The sequence below is a fragment of the Epargyreus clarus genome, unplaced genomic scaffold (assembly GCF_041222505.1).
Source record: "Epargyreus clarus isolate Ecla_fem2 unplaced genomic scaffold, WU_Ecla_fem_2.2 ptg000032l, whole genome shotgun sequence".
Lineage (NCBI taxonomy): Eukaryota > Metazoa > Arthropoda > Insecta > Lepidoptera > Hesperiidae > Epargyreus > Epargyreus clarus.
This window is the reverse complement of record NW_027332237.1, coordinates 8,499,064-8,517,221: the sequence shown is the minus strand read 5'-3', so window position 1 is coordinate 8,517,221 and position 18,158 is coordinate 8,499,064. Positions and strand designations below refer to the sequence as shown.

At 34.8% G+C, this 18,158-nt stretch overlaps 1 protein-coding gene across 1 annotated transcript in view; it reads right to left on the bottom strand.

Annotated features, from left to right (window-relative positions):
* The window catches only part of LOC140755185 (cell adhesion molecule Dscam2), a 167,906-nt gene extending 163,431 nt beyond the window's left edge, over positions 1 to 4,475 (bottom strand). The window contains exon 1 of the mRNA XM_073090403.1: positions 4,302 to 4,475. The gene's annotated coding sequence lies outside the window, so the exon portion shown is untranslated. The remainder of the gene's footprint in view (positions 1 to 4,301) is intronic.
* Positions 4,476 to 18,158: the final 13,683 nt, after the last annotated feature.

The window sequence follows — 18,158 nt, the reverse complement described above, 5'->3', positions numbered from 1 at the left end:
TTTTATTTATTTATTTATTGAACACCAACATAATGAACATTTATACAGTTAAGGTACAACAAAACACATAAGGGGCTAGCTTAATGCCACTATAATTATAGGTGTAGACTACAAGCAAGTTAATGGAAAAAAAAGAAACATAAAATTGAATTGAAGAAGCACAATAATGTCTATACAGTTACAATGAAGTGTCACAATCGTAATGCAATGTAGTACACTTGATCTTCTTAAGATTAGTAGAGAAGATGTCAAAATTTGAGGTCCTGGAGACAGTATTGTATTCTTTAATGATTCTGTTAATAGGCGCATGCTGTCCGAGATTTGATTTATGGGAGTTTACAGAAAAAAGTTTAAATGTTGAAAATCTCGGTATTCTTCTAGGAATTGAAAAATTTAAAAGTCTCAATAAGTTTGGGCAATCCAGAAAACCATTTGCGAGCTTGTATAAAAATGCTATGTCCAACATCCGTCTTCGATCGAATAATGAATTTATCCTAAAGTATGTAAGTCTTTCTTTATATGAAGTTATATTTTTACTTAGGTTGCACGAGTAAGTCAGATGCCATAAAAATCTTTTCTGGATCCTCTCAATTCTTTTGTTGAAAACGTCATAAAAAGGATTCCATGTTATTAATCAGGATATTAATATAGGATTCATATTATGTACTTAGTTGGTATGCCTTATTACATAAATAAATAAATAATACTTATAACACTTATTTTACCTCCTTAGTGGAATTTCAAAAACATTCCTATGTACATATATAACAATAAATATTTCATCAGAAAAATTCTGAAAGCTAATGTTCAACAACACCAGCGATCACCCGTCATCCCGTCAACCCGTGATCCATGGGTGGCGTGAGGCCCGCGGGTCTGCGCGGTACTAAAAATCTGCTGTTCTGCACTTCAGCACGCGCATTACATGTTAAAAAATATGTTACGATTGCCCGTGGAATATCGCCCTACACGAATCCTATCTACACTCATTCTGAAAAATGCTGAAACAGGTGTCTAAACAGAAAGGCATACTGCATACACCCTTTTATAGTCGTCTTAAGGGTTGATCTAAAAAAAATGACTCAGATACTACATTGTGTATAATGGTAATTTTCATAGTGCTTCCTTCCTAATTAACGGTTTTTTAAATAAAATTTTATCCCCTATTAAACGACCTTCAGGGTTGATTTTCAAAAAACGGTGAAATAGGTATCCTATTACTTTCAATCTGAAAGCCAAATACCAATTTTCAATTCTACGGACTTTCACTCACTTAAATTGTGAAATAGGTGTCCTATTATTTTCAATCAGACAGCCGAATACCATATTACATAGACTTTGCTTCAAAATCTGCGAACTTGTAAACGAAGTTTCTACCCCTATTTTACCCTCTTAAGGGTAGGTTTTCCATAAATGGTATTAAAAAAGTTCTATCATCCCCTACCAGAAAGCCAAATGCAATTTTTTACAGACCTTGCTCCCAAATGAACATATTTTAAAATAACATTCCATCCATCATTATACGACCTAGAGGGCTGATATTCCAAAAACGGTGAAATACGTGTCCTATTATTTTCAATCTGAAAGCGAAATACCAATTTTCATAGACTTTGCTTCAAAATCTGCGGACTTCTAAACGAAGTTTCTACCCCTATTTTACCTTCTTAAGAGTAGATTTTCCATAAATGCTATTTTTACAGTCATTGTTTCCAAATTAACGGATTTTAAAATAATGTTCCATCCCCAATTCAACGACCTGGAGGGTTGATTTTCAAAAAACGGTGAAATAGGTATCCTATTACTTTCAATCTGAAAGCCAAATACCAATTTTCAATTCTACGGACTTCCAAACGAAGTTTCTATCCCTATTTTACCCTCTTAAGGGTAGATTTTCTATAAATGGTGTTAAAAAAGTTCTATTATTTCCAACCATGCAAGTTTTTACTGTCCCTGCTTCCAAATTAACGGAGTTTGAAATAAAACTCCAACCCCAATTTAACAACCCTAAGGGATGATTTTCCAAAAACAATGAAATAGGTATTTAATTATTTTCTATCGAAAAGCCAAATACCGATTTTCATAGAGATTACATCAAAACTGGGGGACTTTCATACAAACTTACAACCCTTATTTAACCCACATAAGGGTTGATTTTCCATAAACGATAGAATTAAAGTTCTACTATATCTAACCAGTAAGGCAATGGCTAACTTTCATAGTGCTGGCTTTCAAATTGACAAATTTTATAAGAGGTCATCCCTAATTTACCAACTTAAGGGTTGATTTTCCAAAAATGGTGAAATAGGTATTTAATTATTTTCTATCGAAAACCCAAATACCGATTTTCATATAGTTTACATTAAAACTGGGGGACTTTCATACAAACTTACCACCCTTATTTAACCCACATAAGGGTTGATTTTCCATAAATGGTAGAATTAAAATACCACTATATCGAACCAGTAAGGCAATGGCTAACTTTTGTAGCGCTCGCTACCACATTGGCAAATTTTAAAACAAACTGTCAACCCTTATTTTACCAACTGAAGGGTTGATTTTCCAAAAAATGTGAAATAGGTATTTAATTATTTTGTATCGAAAACGCAAATACCGATTTTCATAGAGTTTACATCAAAACTGGGGGACTTTCATACAAACTATCAACCCTTATTTGACCCACATAGGGGTTGATTTTCCAAAAACGGTAGAACTAAAGTTCTTTCATATCTAACCAGTAAAGCAATGGCTAACTTTCATAGTGCTGGCTTGCAAAATGGCAAAATTGAAAATAAGCTGTCAACCCCTATTTAACCACCTTTAGGGATGATTTTGGAAAAACCCTTAGATTAGATTTTAATAACTTTAAATCAGAAAGCTAAATACCAATTTTCATCCAGTTTGCATTAAAACTGACGGACTTTCATATTAACTTTCAACCCCTATTTAACCCCCTTAACGGTGGAATATCTTAAAATCCGTTCTTAGTGCGCATCTGCATTATAAAATGAAGCTATATTCCAAATTTCATGACTCGAGCTTCAGTAGTTTAGCCAAAACCTTGATTAATACGTTTTGAACGTGAGTATCTTTTCGCTTTTATATATATAGATTTAACTTTATTTTCTGTTAGTTATCTTTAAAGAGTAGTTGATTATTATATAAATAAAAAAAATTATTTACTTTCATCAAAATGGAAGCCAGCTCGTGTACGACAACCCTCCATGTACCCCAAGATAGTATACAAAAGAAATATAAAACATATATATCACAGTTATTTTCAAAAAGTTAATATATTAAATAAACCATTGTACATAAATAAATAATAACTGTAATTAAAATAAAAAATAACAGATTCAGTTGTATTCACTAATCAAAAACATACACTAAGTCAACACACTGTCCCACTGCTGGGCATCGGTCTCCTCTCAGAGTAGGACGAGTGAGGGCAGTCATATACCGCGCGCCTTTGAGAACTTTTTTAAAGAACTCTCGGACGGTTTCCTGACGATGCTTTTCTTATAGCAAAATAGATAATTTCTAATACGTATACAACTTTTAAAATTCTGATGTGGGTGCCTCGAGTTCGAACCTCGACCCGCCCGATTGTGAAGTCAAGATTTAACCCCTAGGTTATCACTGCTATCTTAATTTTATATGAAACATAGTAATAAAAAACTATGTAAGCAAGATATAACTAAATACACATACATATCGATACCTCAATTCGCAAATCAGCCAAGTCCACTTTTTGTCAAAATGTTTTTTTCATTTACTATCAAATTAATAAAAAAAAAATTTTTGACAAAAAGTGGAGTTGGCTGATTTGCGATTTAAGGTATCGATATGTAGATGCAAGAATTGCTAATAAAGTTACTGTATGACAACGCTTTATAAAGTTATGAAGATTGAAAATATAGGGTCAAAAAGTTTTAATTTTCTATACATTAAAACACAATACAAGACGTACCAACAAGATGATAAAAGCCTATGATAAATATTGTCTACTAAATAAGTACCACTGTCACTTTAATAACTATGACAAACAATTTTTTTTTTTGTGTAAATTCCATATATTCTTCAGAACATTTTATTATGTATAGTTTTGTAAACAAATAAATTTGTATATCTTATAATTTTTAAAACTAAGCTTATTTTAGTGAACATAGCAAACTTTGAAGAAAATAAACTAAAACAAAACGCATAACGTAAAAATAAAAAAAAAACAAAAGTAATAGTTACGTTCTTATTAGTGATCGAAGATAGTTACCTATAAAATCAAAAATACTTTCAGGCTTACATACCTTATTAAAACTTTTTATTCCCACAACATAACCGCAAATCGTCCGAAAACACCATAAACATCGCTCATAATGTCCGCACAAATGTTTAAACTATTTCGACCACACAAAAGGAAAAATCGGAAAAAATATTTCCCGCCAACACTAGAGCGGATCGCGACATAACGTCCGTCCCGATGGAGCGCCGGTGCGTCACTGACGAGAAATGGGGATGCAAACGCAAAGCAAACCGCAAATTATATTCTGTTCCAAGTTTGAAATTTAGACGCTATTGTATTCATAATTGGTATCCTATTTTACTGACTGCCAATTTTTTTAGTTCAGGAAATGGGAGACATGATTTTTTCTGCTTATTATTGCTGTCACTACGATTCTGCAGTCAGAAGTCAAAATTTAGTTCACTACCGCATTACTTAAGTGTGTGATGACTTTTATAGTCTACACTGTTCATAATTGTTATTTTATAAGCACTAACGAAATTATAAGTATTTTTTCGATTTATATTTCTTCTGCCGCGCCGCCAAAATAAAAAATATACATCAAAAGCATAAATAGGAAGATAGCAAGATTTTCGAAATCGAATCGATTCAATTTATACCTTAGATTGATTCATTACCTAGTATTTATTTTAAAAAAATCGTTATTTCCGGTCCAAAAATCAATCTTTGAATGAAATGAAACTGATCTCAGTTTGACACCTCTACCACCATTGCAGACTAAACTAGAGTTCTTCATGTCTGACTGACTGACTAATCGACTATTTTTTTTTTTTTTTTTTTTTTTTTTTTTTATAATATGAGAGTAGCAGACGAGCATGCAGTCCACCTGATGGTAAGTGACTACTGCCGCCCATGGACATCTGAAATCAACCCCAGATAGGATTAGATATTCCTACCTGAGGTCGGCCACAGATGCGCCGCTACCCCTGAGGACTAAGCTGGAACGCCTCGGAAAAGTCTATCTCCCTTACCACACCCTTCAAACCGGAACACAGCTGCGCCTAACACTGCTGTTATTAGGTAGAAATAGGTGTGGCGGTGGTGCCGCCGGAGTCGAACCACAAAGGGTTCTACCACCTTCATAAATCTACTACCATTAAAATCACTACACAGTAGCTCCAATTTTATAAAACAGGCATAAGTAATAAAGTCACTACATTAAAACCTTTAAATTAGTTCTCGAAACACCCATTTCTACACAAAACCATTTCTATTAAAATTATAACGAAGTTACGACACGATAATAAGAGCGGGACCTCCACAACTGCGTCATTAAAACCTCAGAAAGACGAAACTTGTGATTCGTAATTCATGAAATCATTAAGAACTTCCCGGGAAACTTAAATCGACTTGCCTTGTACAGATCCACCAAGTTATATCTGCGGTTGACAAGTTGGAGTCGACGCGAAACGCGTTCTTAAAACTTTGAAACAAGAGATTAGATTAGTTTGAGAAGCGCAGTATAAGTTGGGAAACACTGGCGAATGACGTTGACAGATCTGTGGACTAATGATTTGTAAAGCGTTCGCAGTTTTAGATTTTTTTTATAATCTGATTCGAAAATCTTTGTTTCTTACTCGTATTTGGACAGTTTATGAATTTGAACTACAGTGTCGCAAAGTTCCAAGTATGCTTCGATTATAACTTGAACAATATCCTAAGTCCTTAAGATCGAAACATGTTACTAAAATATACCTTTATGATAAGGGTAATATGTTATAGATGAGAAATAAGAAATTGTAATAAAATATTGTTCAATGTTAAGAAGTACATATTAATTTTCTCTTAATTACATATATCTTAAAAACCTTATCGGCCATAATCGGCTATCTTCGGATTTGACAAGTATTTATAAAGAGTTACTACAACACGTATGTTTGTTATTGACGCCATGGATTGTGTTTGAATAGAATGGTGTTGGCAACTCTGTATTATATATTTTAGAGGCGCGGCGTCTAAAGGACGTACAAATTTACGAATGATTACCAAAATTGTATAGGTATAGAAACATACAGACACTAAATCGGACAACCGTTTTAATTTTTCTAAAACACTTTATCATTATATTTATTACTTGTTACAAAGAATGATTCTTCAAACTTTAACTTTTCTGTAGACTGGCAATAGGAAAGTTTAAAAGCGGTTTATGTCAAATTTAATATTAATGCTCTACTTGGAATTTTCTCTATATTTGTAGTTTCCTTTCATTGTCTCTCTCGAAGTCCTCGATGAAATGATACTACTAATATATACGATAGATAGTACACAGTAATAACTTCGATAATAAGTATCAAGAGCTCATTATTTCAAAAATCGATGAACATAATAAGGAAACCCGTAACAAAAGGATCTTGTACAGACAAATTCACGTAAATCTATGCCAAGAGTTACACGGTCAATAAATATCATGATAAAGTATCGTAGTAGAGGCTTCATATTTAACAAAGAAATAAAATTGAAGTGTTAGCCTCAGAAAAATATGTTTCCATATCACATCCTTCGAACCAGAACACAGCAGTGCTTAACATTGCTGTTATTGAGCAGAAATAGGTATGGCGGTGGTCCCGAGTCAAACTACAAATGGTAGAACCTTAAAAATACTAATATTGACGTGTAACCCTAGGCCTCATAACACAAGAACCTTTCCACTTACATATTATAATAAATAGCATCTGTTTCAGAATAATATATGTCCACAATGCATTCACGGGACACTTTCTTGGCTCTAACATGCGGTTAAACAGTAACTTAATATTTCATTGTCAGCATTACGAAACGGAAACTGCTGTTCCTATTCCGTTTAGAATGATGTCATGTGGAAATATCTAGTTAGAATATATATTATAACTAGCTGACCCGGCAAACGTTTTGTTGCCATATTAATAAAAAATGTTAAGGGTGAACAACCCTTATTACTTAGGGTATGAAAAATAGATAGTAGCCGATTCTCAGACCTACTGAATATGCATATAAAATTCGGTTAAAATCGGTGAAGTCGTTTCGGTGAAGTACGATAACTAACATTATGACACGCGAATTTTATATATAAGATGCATTCAGGACAATAATTTATAGGTACATTTAAAAAATAACGAAGTAGCATACGACTAGACAGTTCTAATAATAAGATTGTAATGCCACCCATGGATTTCGTAACTCTATAAAAACGGTAATTGTTACCTGAAGCCGATCACAGGTGCGCTGCACCTGAGGACTAAGCTGGAATGTCTCGGAAAAGTATGTCTCCCTTACCACACCTTTTAAACCAGTACACAGCAGCGTTTAACACTGTTGTTATTATGCAAAAGTGTAGCGGTGGTGCCGCCGGAGTCGAACCACAAAGGGTTCTACCACCTTCAACATTTTTGAAGCGCCATGGCACAGGAAGAGAAGAGAAATTTTACAGTTTAGGTCAGTTAACTCATTTCATGTAACGCAAGACATGATATTTCCAGTTTTAACTGGTTTCATAACACATATGATCGTATAACGTATCCCAATTCCATGTATTCCGCTAAATGAAGGCACTTAACAGAACGTGTGCGGCATCCGCATCTTAGCTAAATATTTGATTTGCGCCGAGATGAGATCCGGCTGTGGCTGCGAATTATGAGCGTCTGGTACGATTTGAGATCGGTTGGTACTCATGGGCTATCGAATTTAATTTAGGATCTAATATGTTTTTTAACCGACTGCTGAGGGTAATGTCTTTAGAGCGTATAGATATATGCATGTTTCATTCTTTTTTTTCAAGTCCTTCAGCCCAAATGAGTTGCTATTTTCTATCATATGAAGTGTCGTAGGATTTGTCTTAATGGTGGGAGTGGTAAGGGCTATATTTATAAGCAATTTGATTTTTGGTTTCATAATAACTCCCTGGTTAACTCTGTAAATCTGTCATAAGCGCAAAGTAGTCTTTGCGTATTCTAATGACTAGTGCAATTTATTTTCTATATCTGCAGTTATAACTGATATCATATAACGTAAGACACGATATATCCAGTTATAACTGGTTTCATAACGCATATGATCGTATAACGTATCCCAATTCCATGTATTCCGCTAAATGAAGGCACTTAACAGAACGTGTGCGGCATCCGCATCTTAGCTAAATATTTGATTTGCGCCGAGATGAGATCCGGCTGTGGCTGCGAATTATGAGCGTCTGGTACGATTTGAGATCGGTTGGTACTCATGGGCTATCGAATTTAATTTAGGATCTAATATATTTTTTAACCGACTGCTGAGGGTAATGTCTTTAGAGCGTATAGATATATGCATGTTTCATTCTTTTTTTTTTCAAGTCCTTCAGCCCAAATGACTTGCTGATTTCTATCATATGAAGTGTCGTTGGATTCGTCTTAATGATTGGAGTGGTAAGGCCTATATTTATAAGCAGTTTGATTTTTGGTTTTATGATAACTCCCTGATTAACTCTGCAGATCTGTAATAAGCGCAAAATAGTCTTTACTTTTTACCCTTATTTTGTATTCTAATGACTAGTGCACTTTAGTTTCTATGTCTGCAGTTATAATTGCTATCATATAACGCAAGACATGATATTTCAAGTTATAACTGGTTTCATAACGCATATGATCGTATAACGTATCCCAATTCCATGTATTCCGCTAAATGAAGGCACTTAACAGAACGTGTGCGGCATCCGCATCTTAGCTAAATATTTGATTTGCGCCGAGATGAGATCCGGCTGTGGCTGCGAATTATGAGCGTCTGGTACGATTTGAGATCGGTTGGTACTCATGGGTTATCAAAATTTTGTTTATCTAGAAAATTATTCTAAAAACGAAATCCTGGCCATTTAAAAATGTAGCATATACTGCTTCAATTTAGACTCTAACAACACTTAATATTTTTTTATTGTTTTTCTTGTTTTTATAGGAGTAGCAGACGAGCATTCAGTGCACCTGATGGTAAGTGGCTACTGCGGTCATGGACATCTGTAATCGACTCCAGATAGGATTAGATATTCCTACCTGAGGTCGGCTACAGATGCGACGCTACCCTTAAGGGCTAAGCTGGAACGCCTCGGCAAAGTATGTCTTCATTACCACACCCTTCAAAACGGAACACAGGAGCGCTTAACACTGCTGTTATTAGGCAGAAATAGGTGTGGGTGGTGACGCCGGTGTCGAACCTCAAAGGGTTCTACCACCTTCAAACTAATATATAATATGATAAAATCCTTCAAGCCGTTTGAGCTGCAAGGCGTGCTAAAATGAGACGTATATACTTGAAACATACATTCACACATTCATACATAAATATATACGCTAAAAAAACATTACCCTCCACAGTCGGCTAAAAAAATATTAATCGACGACCCGCGTGGCGGTGCGGCCACCATACCGGTCTGACGCGCAAAGGGTCCCGGGTTCGATCCCCGGCCAGACAGATATCTAAATGATAAATATAAATTTCTGTTTCTGGGTCTGGGTGTTGGTGTATTTGTCTATGTGTGTGTCCATGGTACCCACGACACAGGGAATCCTAGTGTGGGGCGTTTTCAATGAGTTAACTATCATTATAAGGTTTCGATGAAAATTATAAAAAAAACCTAAATTAATGAGAAAAAAAAGTTTTTATCATGTAGAAGTCCCAGACAAATATGCTGTCCACCTGATGGTAAGTGCCAACGTTCATGAATATCTGTAATACTATACGCAACAGAGGCTTTACGTGGAACTAAACATGGATTCTTGCTAGATACAGGCGGTAGTGTTTCTTCGAGCATATTCGATTGCAAAGATTCTGAAATTTCTTCTCGATTCACTTATAAACTATGAAGAACACAAGCTTATGTAACATCTCATAAGGGCATATGTTTCCATTTACCAGAATACAATATTTTTGCTTTTTCACTCCTCTCCGGGTTAAAGAGACTAAATGCCTAAACTTGTTAAGAAAAACTTCAAAATTATTCCAGAATTTACATAAATATGTGTACACGCCCTTTGCCTAATGTAAAACCAGAACATATTACATTTTCAATTCGCGAGCATATCAGCTCGCGTTCGCCTACCTTCGTAATTACATGAAATCGGTTTCAAATTAACTTTACAGATGGCAACGTTTTATGTACCATTGCTGGCCAAAACTAAAAAAGTCAAAAAAATGCTGGGCAAAACTAAAGTTGTCAAAAATTGATTCTACTATACTCTGTGTACTCTGAACGCGTTTGGTCACTAATGGTCACCCATCCAATTCCAGACCGCGCTTGACATTGCTCAACTTTGTGTAGGTCTAAAGTTTTATTATCATACATATCAAAAATTAATTAATACTCACTTTAACTGTGATGAAATAGAAATTCTAAATAGTCAAAAAGTTCGAAATTGTGTGCTCTAATCCAAAATTAACCAAAGGTGAATTACGGCCCAAACTAAAGAGTTGTAAGTGAGTAAACAATCATCATAAAATCTGACATTTAAGGTATTCCAGGTTCGATCCCTCATCAGCAACCCATTACTGTCCCACTGCTGGGCACGGGTCTCCTCTCAGAATGAGAAGGATTAGGCCGTAGTCCACCGCGCTGGCCAAGTGCGTATTGGTAGACTTCACATACCTTAGAGATTTTTTTATATAAATCTCTCAGGTATGCAGGTTTCCTCACGATGTTTTCCTTCGCCGTTTAGCAAGTGATAATTAATTTCTAATACGCACATAACTTTGAAAAATCAGAGGTACGTGCCTGGGTTTTAACCTCGGACCCCTCGATCGACGGATCGAGTTTCTTAACCACTAGGCTGATTTCTTAATCACTGATTTCGATCACTGGTTCGATCCCTGGCCAAGCTAACTTTATCAAAATGACGAATTTAGAGGCATGTTCTGAATCCGAATATTTCGAAACTCGTTTTTACGAGAGCCAAGCAAGAATTGTCATAAGTTATGTATGTGTATTGAAGCAGCCTCGTATATAATTTTCCAATTACCATATTATACTAAACACAAAATTCAAATTCACGCAATTAAATCATATGAAAATTTAATTTCGCACACCTAATTAAACCGTATTTCATATTCAATGGGAATAAATGCCGAATGCTAAAGACAGTACCAATTACCATTAATTCACCAATAAAATAAATTATCGCCCAATACACGTTTATTCTTCAGCTTCCAGTGGAAACCTGTTTGACGCAGCGTAAAATTTCATTTGAATATTCAGTAAATAATTAAATCAAAACGTTCATATCGTCGTTACGTGCAATTGACCGCGAAACTCGTTTACAAAACTCAATAGGCGTGAACACCGCCAACTAGCGGGATTAATCGGAACTAATTGACGGACGTGGGTTGGTTTGACTTTTTTTTACAACAAAATTTACGTTTATGCTAGTGCACCTGATGAATAGACACTGAGACCCATGAATATCTATAATCCATCTCAGATAAGATATCTTATAATAGTCTTATCTGAGGTTGACCTCAGATGTGTTGCTACTCTTAAGGACTGAGTTCGGATGCCTCGGATACATTTCTGTGGTTCGACTCCGGCAACACTACCGCCACACCTTTTCTGCCTAATAAAAGCAATGTAAAGCGCTGCTGTGTTCTGGCACAAAATATTCGTTTTTATTTTGTGGTTCTGGTTTGAAGGGTGTGAGGGAGACATTTTTTTCCGAGGCGTTCAAACTTAGTCCTTAGGAGTGGCGGCGTATCTGTGGCCGATCATCAGATGGGCTGCATGCTCTTCTGCTACTCTTATATTAAAAAAAACTTATGTCTTCCTTACTACACTATTAGGAAGAAATGGTTGTAGCGGTGGCGCCTTTGCAATCGGACCAAACAGTTCTACCACCTTCAGAATGTGGTATGACGAAAGTACCTCCCCGAACAAACCTTAGAAATTCTACCATGAAATTTTACAAAGTTCGTTGTCAGATTAGTATTTTAGGGAAACTATCCCTAAAGAGACTAAATAATAGACAAAAAACTTCTATTTAATTTCACACTTTACGCTTATAAAATGTATTTTGCCGATATTTTGTAAAATCCTTTCCGGGCGTCAATACGTCGCTCGCACGAAATACATGTCGACGTTAAAAACGACATCCCTGTTAACGCCGCGTTTGCAAAAACTTGTATCTCAAAGTTAAATTTATTTTTTTACGACCATTTTTGAATAAAACTATATATACTCTTTATTTCATTTGAATGATTGATAAAGTTTAACTTATATCAATTCTACAACAAAAAACCCGATTGCTGAAAAATATAGCACATTTTACTTTATCATAGCGTAATGGAGATTATTGTTTTGGAGAATTAGGAAATTTTCATGGAGACTCTTCCATACAGATTAAATCAACATCTTGAATGTATGGTATCTGCCTTATAACTTAACCTAACCTAATTCATATTATGAAGACACATACATACATTAAACAATTACTGATAAATCCATAATACCTACGCCTAAAGGTACAAACGCTTTTACGCACTAATGTAATGAATATATTAATCAAATGTAATTAAAAATATTTAATTTGTCCATAAAATCACCCAACATTTCTGGTTGTCAAAATGTCGCCGACATAAAATACATGATCATTTGTTGACGTTGAACGCAAAAACACTATTACCGCCACCTCAACAATTTTATTTGTATTTTAATTTAATCGCTGCTTTATTTATATTCTAGACACACTTGTTTGACTTTTATAATTGGTTTTCACAAATTTACATTATTTGTTGTAATCGTAGCGTTCGCTTTATATATACTAAGTTTCATGTTTGCTAATATAATTTTTCGAGTGCGGAAAAAAATATAAAACAGGTTTAATGTAACATTAAATCACCAATTACTAAACTTAATAACCGACTCCATGTCTTTTACTTCTTAATTGTTTTTATTTCTTTTATACTTTTATCAGGGTATATAATTTTGTATTAATCTTTTGGGGCACAGTAAAACTTTATAGTTTTTATTACCCGACTGCCAAGGAAGGGTTATGTTTTTCGCGCGTATCTTGTATGTTTGTCTTTCTTTATTTGATCCGATCTAACAAACGGCTGGATGAATTTCAACAGTTAAGGTGTCATTATATTTGTCTCAATGACCCGAGTGTCCTTAGATAGGTGTTAGTAAAAAAAAAACAAAATGGCGGATTTTTGGCACGAAATAGTAACACATTTAAAAAAAAAGTTAACCGAACCTATCGAGTAGGGTATCAAATGAAAGGAAATTAAACGGAGATTATAAAAACATATTTGTATATATATAAAACAGCAAGGTGACTGACTGACTGACTAACTAAATGACTTTTTCATTTTTCAGAAATCAACGTACAGCCTAAACCAAGGACCTTACACTTCTGAAATTTTGCACATAGGTTCTCTATATAGCGTGAATAAGTACTAAGAAAGGCCTTTTGGAAATTCTACCCTAAAGAGGGTAAAATAGGGGAAAACAGTTTTTTTGAAATTCTTTAATTTTGAATCAACTACTATAAAATTTTGTATTTGGCTTTCTGAATAGGAACAAGGACGTACTTATTTATCGCCCTCCGAAAAATCAACCCCGTAGAGGGTAAAATAAGGGTTTAAAGTTAATTTGAACAATCGTCAATTTTGAAGCAAACACTATGAAATTTTGCATCAGGCTTGTTAGATAAAAATAATGAAATTCTACCTCTAACGAGGTAAAATAATGACCGAAACTTTGATTTACTGAAGTTATATATTTTACAGACCGTAAATGGTGGATTTTTTCGCGAAATACGAGTAATAACACGTTTAAAAAAAAATTAACCAAACTTATCGAGTAGGGTGTCAAAATACAGAAAATTAAGAGGAGATTACAGGAATTAAGAGGAGACACATACATTATATAATATATCTTATATATAAAATTCTCGTGTTAGTTACCGTACTCCTCCGAAACGGCTTCACCGATTTTCACCTAATTTTATATACATATTCATTCAGTAGGTCTAAGAATCGGCCACTATCTATATTTTTTACCCCTAAGTGATAAGGGTTGTTCACCCTTAACATTTTTTTTATTTATTTGGCAACACAACGTTTGCCGGGTCAGCTAGTACATATATATTCGTATATACACATCAAGATGACTGTCTGACTAAATGAGTGAGTTGCTGTACCAGAGATCAACGCAAAGGGAAACCGCTGAACTTAAGCGTGCTGGAATTTTACACATTTTTTAGGTTCTTTATATAGCGTAAATGATCACAACGAGGATAAAATAGGATAATATTGTTTGAACATCGTTTGTGAAGCAGACACCTACTATGAAACTTTGTATGTGGCTTTCTGGATAAAAATAATGAAAAGCCTATTTCACTGCTTTTGGAAATTCTACTTCAGCCTTTTTGGTGCAGTCGGGTTTTTGATTTTTTTAATTAATTACTTGTTTATTGAAGTAGTAAACGCCCTGATCGTAAGTGGCTACTGTTGCCCATGGACATCTGCAATCAATCTAGATAAGATTAGATTCCTGCCTGAGGTTGGAAATAGATACGGCACCGACCTTTCCGACACCTTTAAAAGCAGAATACAGCGGCGATTAATACTATTAGTAGGCTGATATAGGACAGACGGCGGTGCCTTCAGAGTCGAACCACGGACGGTTCTATCACCTTCAAAAAAGAAAATATAACCGACCCGTTAGGTTCTAGAGCCAACCTTAGCCAGTATATGATGGATGTCGTACGTACTACGGAACCCTAAAACTATTTCAATTGAGAAAAAATATAGCATTGTACTTCAATATCAAAGCTGAAGGATTATGAAGGAGGGTCTTCAACAATAAGTTATTAGAGCATGAAGTCGAGCGGATTTTGCATTGTATCCTTATACTCATTGTATTGTATACTCCGTTCTTATTGTGATTGCTATTTAATGAATAGTTTTATTAATATTGCCTGTATTGTGGTGTGTAGTGTTGTTGAATAGCACTATGACTGTTGGTACTTTCATGGATTTAGTTGTATTAAGACATCCTTTAAGGCGAAGAGTTCGGTACAAATCTTTTTTTTTGACGTCAGAGTCAAACGATCATCATACCGGTCTGACATAGAAAGCCTGGGTTCGATCCCCGGCCAGACAAATACTGAAAGATGAATTTAGATTATGTATGGATCTGCCTGTTTGTGTAAACGTCTATATGGCACCCACGACACAGGGAATCATAGTGTGGTACTGTGAATAGAAAGCTTTTTTAAGCCGTGTAAAATATAAGTAGTTTCAATATGAAGGAAAACTTCAAGATATGTCCAGAACAGTTGAACATAATCATTATTCCTTATTATTTATGGAATCTAGTATGAATCTATCTTCTTTCTGCTACCCACTACTATCCCACTACTGGGAACGGATCTCCTCTCAGAATGAGAAGGATCAGGCCATAGTCCACCGCGCTAGTCAAATGCATATTGGTAGACTTCACAAACCTATGTTTTATTTTTTTAAAGAGAAAGAAATATAAACACTCTACTATAATACCAAAGTAGTCTTACTTTAATACGTACACAAAATAGCAAACAAACCTCGCTTAAACTCACCGAATTATCTCCAGCGTCTTATGAGAGATAATGAAACAATAGCCTTTTAGTAGCCACTATTGTTCTACGGTTGGTTATTATAAACAAAAGATATAAGATAAAAGATAAACAAGAAAAATGGATCTTGACCGTGACCGAGGTCGCTGAAATCCTCTAGGTATTAAATTTATTATGTTGTTATTGAGGACTTTGTGCGTCCTATAGAATATACATTTTTCTGTTTTTGTACGAGTAATTTAAATAAATATTTTCTCAAAAGAAAGCTGTTATCATACGAATTTGATGCGCAAAGGTTTCAGGGTTCAATCCCTGATTGCATAATGCAACCGATGAACACGTGTCACTGTTTTAAGATCAGAACATGAAAGTCATGTTAAGCAAAATCTTTAAGAAACTTTGCGTTGCTTTAGTCTACTTGTAAAGTTTGATATGGCAATTTTACCATGAAGCTTTGCCATACAGCCCTCTGTATAGCAACACGTCTCAGATCGACTATAAATAGATTTATTATTTTTTTACTTTTCAAACATTCATGGATAAAATGACAATTTAACATCAATTAGCCAAGTAAATTGATACTATTAGAACATAAAAATGGGAACCTGAATAAGAATATTTATAAAACATCACATCAAAAAACTTTTTTGGAAGCAAAAGCCCAGACATCCCGCAATAAGGGGACACGGAAACTCGATTAACCTCGGGACAACTTTTAATGAGATTCATGATTAATCTACTGTGGAAGTTGCCAAGATCCTGCATCTGATTCCCTTCGTCTGTAAATGACAATGTTTTACATATATTATTGTAAGACGCCGGCACCACCGCCACACCTATTTCTGCGTTATAACAGCAGTGTTAAGCGCTTCTGTGTTCTGGTTTGAAGGGTGTGGTAAGGGAAATATACTTTTCCGAGGCGTTCCTGCTGATAAGCAATCTCTGTAATCAACCCCAAATACCCCAGAGGACTACCTCAGGAGTATCTGGGGTTGATTACAGATGTCTAAGTGCGGCAGTAGCCACTTACCATCAGGTGGACTGCATGCTCGTCTGCTACTCCTATATTATAAATTACATACATACATAAATACATACAACCCAAGCTAATAAAAGCGTGTTAAAAAAAAGGAAGATGCTTACTACACTCACAGCTCCACTAGAATTCCCTATGTCATGGGTGACGTGGACACACACACAGATAAATACACAACCCAGAACAGAAATGTAAATTCATAATTTAAATATGTCATATTAATAATTTATAATATAGACACCTCTATGCGTCGTCAAAGCTTTTCTGCCATTGGAGAAGCATCATTAACTTTTAAAGGTAAAAGAACTTTTATGGTTGTTAGACTCCGGCAACAACGCCATTCCGATTTCTGTCTTGTTTAATGCTGATGCGATTCCATTTGAGAGGTGTCGTAAGGGAGACATAAATATCTGTTCGGAAACTGAACTAATCGTTAGACCTTTATTTACAATAGTAGGTTTAATCACAATGATCGCCATTGTATTTATCGGATCCGGAAAATTACTCACTTTTCCGTATTCCATCCCCAGCGAGTCAGAAATTTAAATTATATTTTTTTTAGGTGTTTACATACATTTGTATGTTGCGTGTGTCCCACTGTGTGTAAGTGTCCGTATGACACCATTAATCATAAAATTGCAGTCTTTGGCTACAAGTATAGTAATAATATTTTATGCTAAAAGATTTTTTTAACTTCTACTGCGTTTTTTTATATTTAAACTTTCTAAGTAACTCTATAGATTAGAAGCGTATTCACGAAACTATTCACGAAAATAGTCATAAATAATAAATACCAAGAACTTCGTCTTTGAAGTTTTATAATATTAAATAGTAGCATCATCAATATAACATGCAATTCAGCAATCTTGGAGTGTGAATTAATTCACCACAAAAAAGTTATATTTTAAACACAAAAGGACTTTGTTTCAAAACTCGTACCGGTTTTGAGAACGAATGGATGAACGAATGAAAACTTGGCAGCGTCCGTTCCGCACCAACTTTGATTCGTAATTCATGAATGGCATTAACAAGTTGTGGCGAGTTTAATCGAGTTTCCGTGTCTTTACGAAATGCCCGGATATGATGACGCTTTGTTATATTGCTTTACGAGTTTCTTCTGTGGTTTCGTCTATAAAATAATTGTTCTATTGTTTTGTATTCTAGTAAAAATTACAATTTGAATGATAAAAAATCGGTTGTCTGTAAAGTCGGTTTACTGACGATAGTTGAACGTGACCACGTCATAAGAAAATACTGATGGAATGGTTGTATTTTTCAAAAA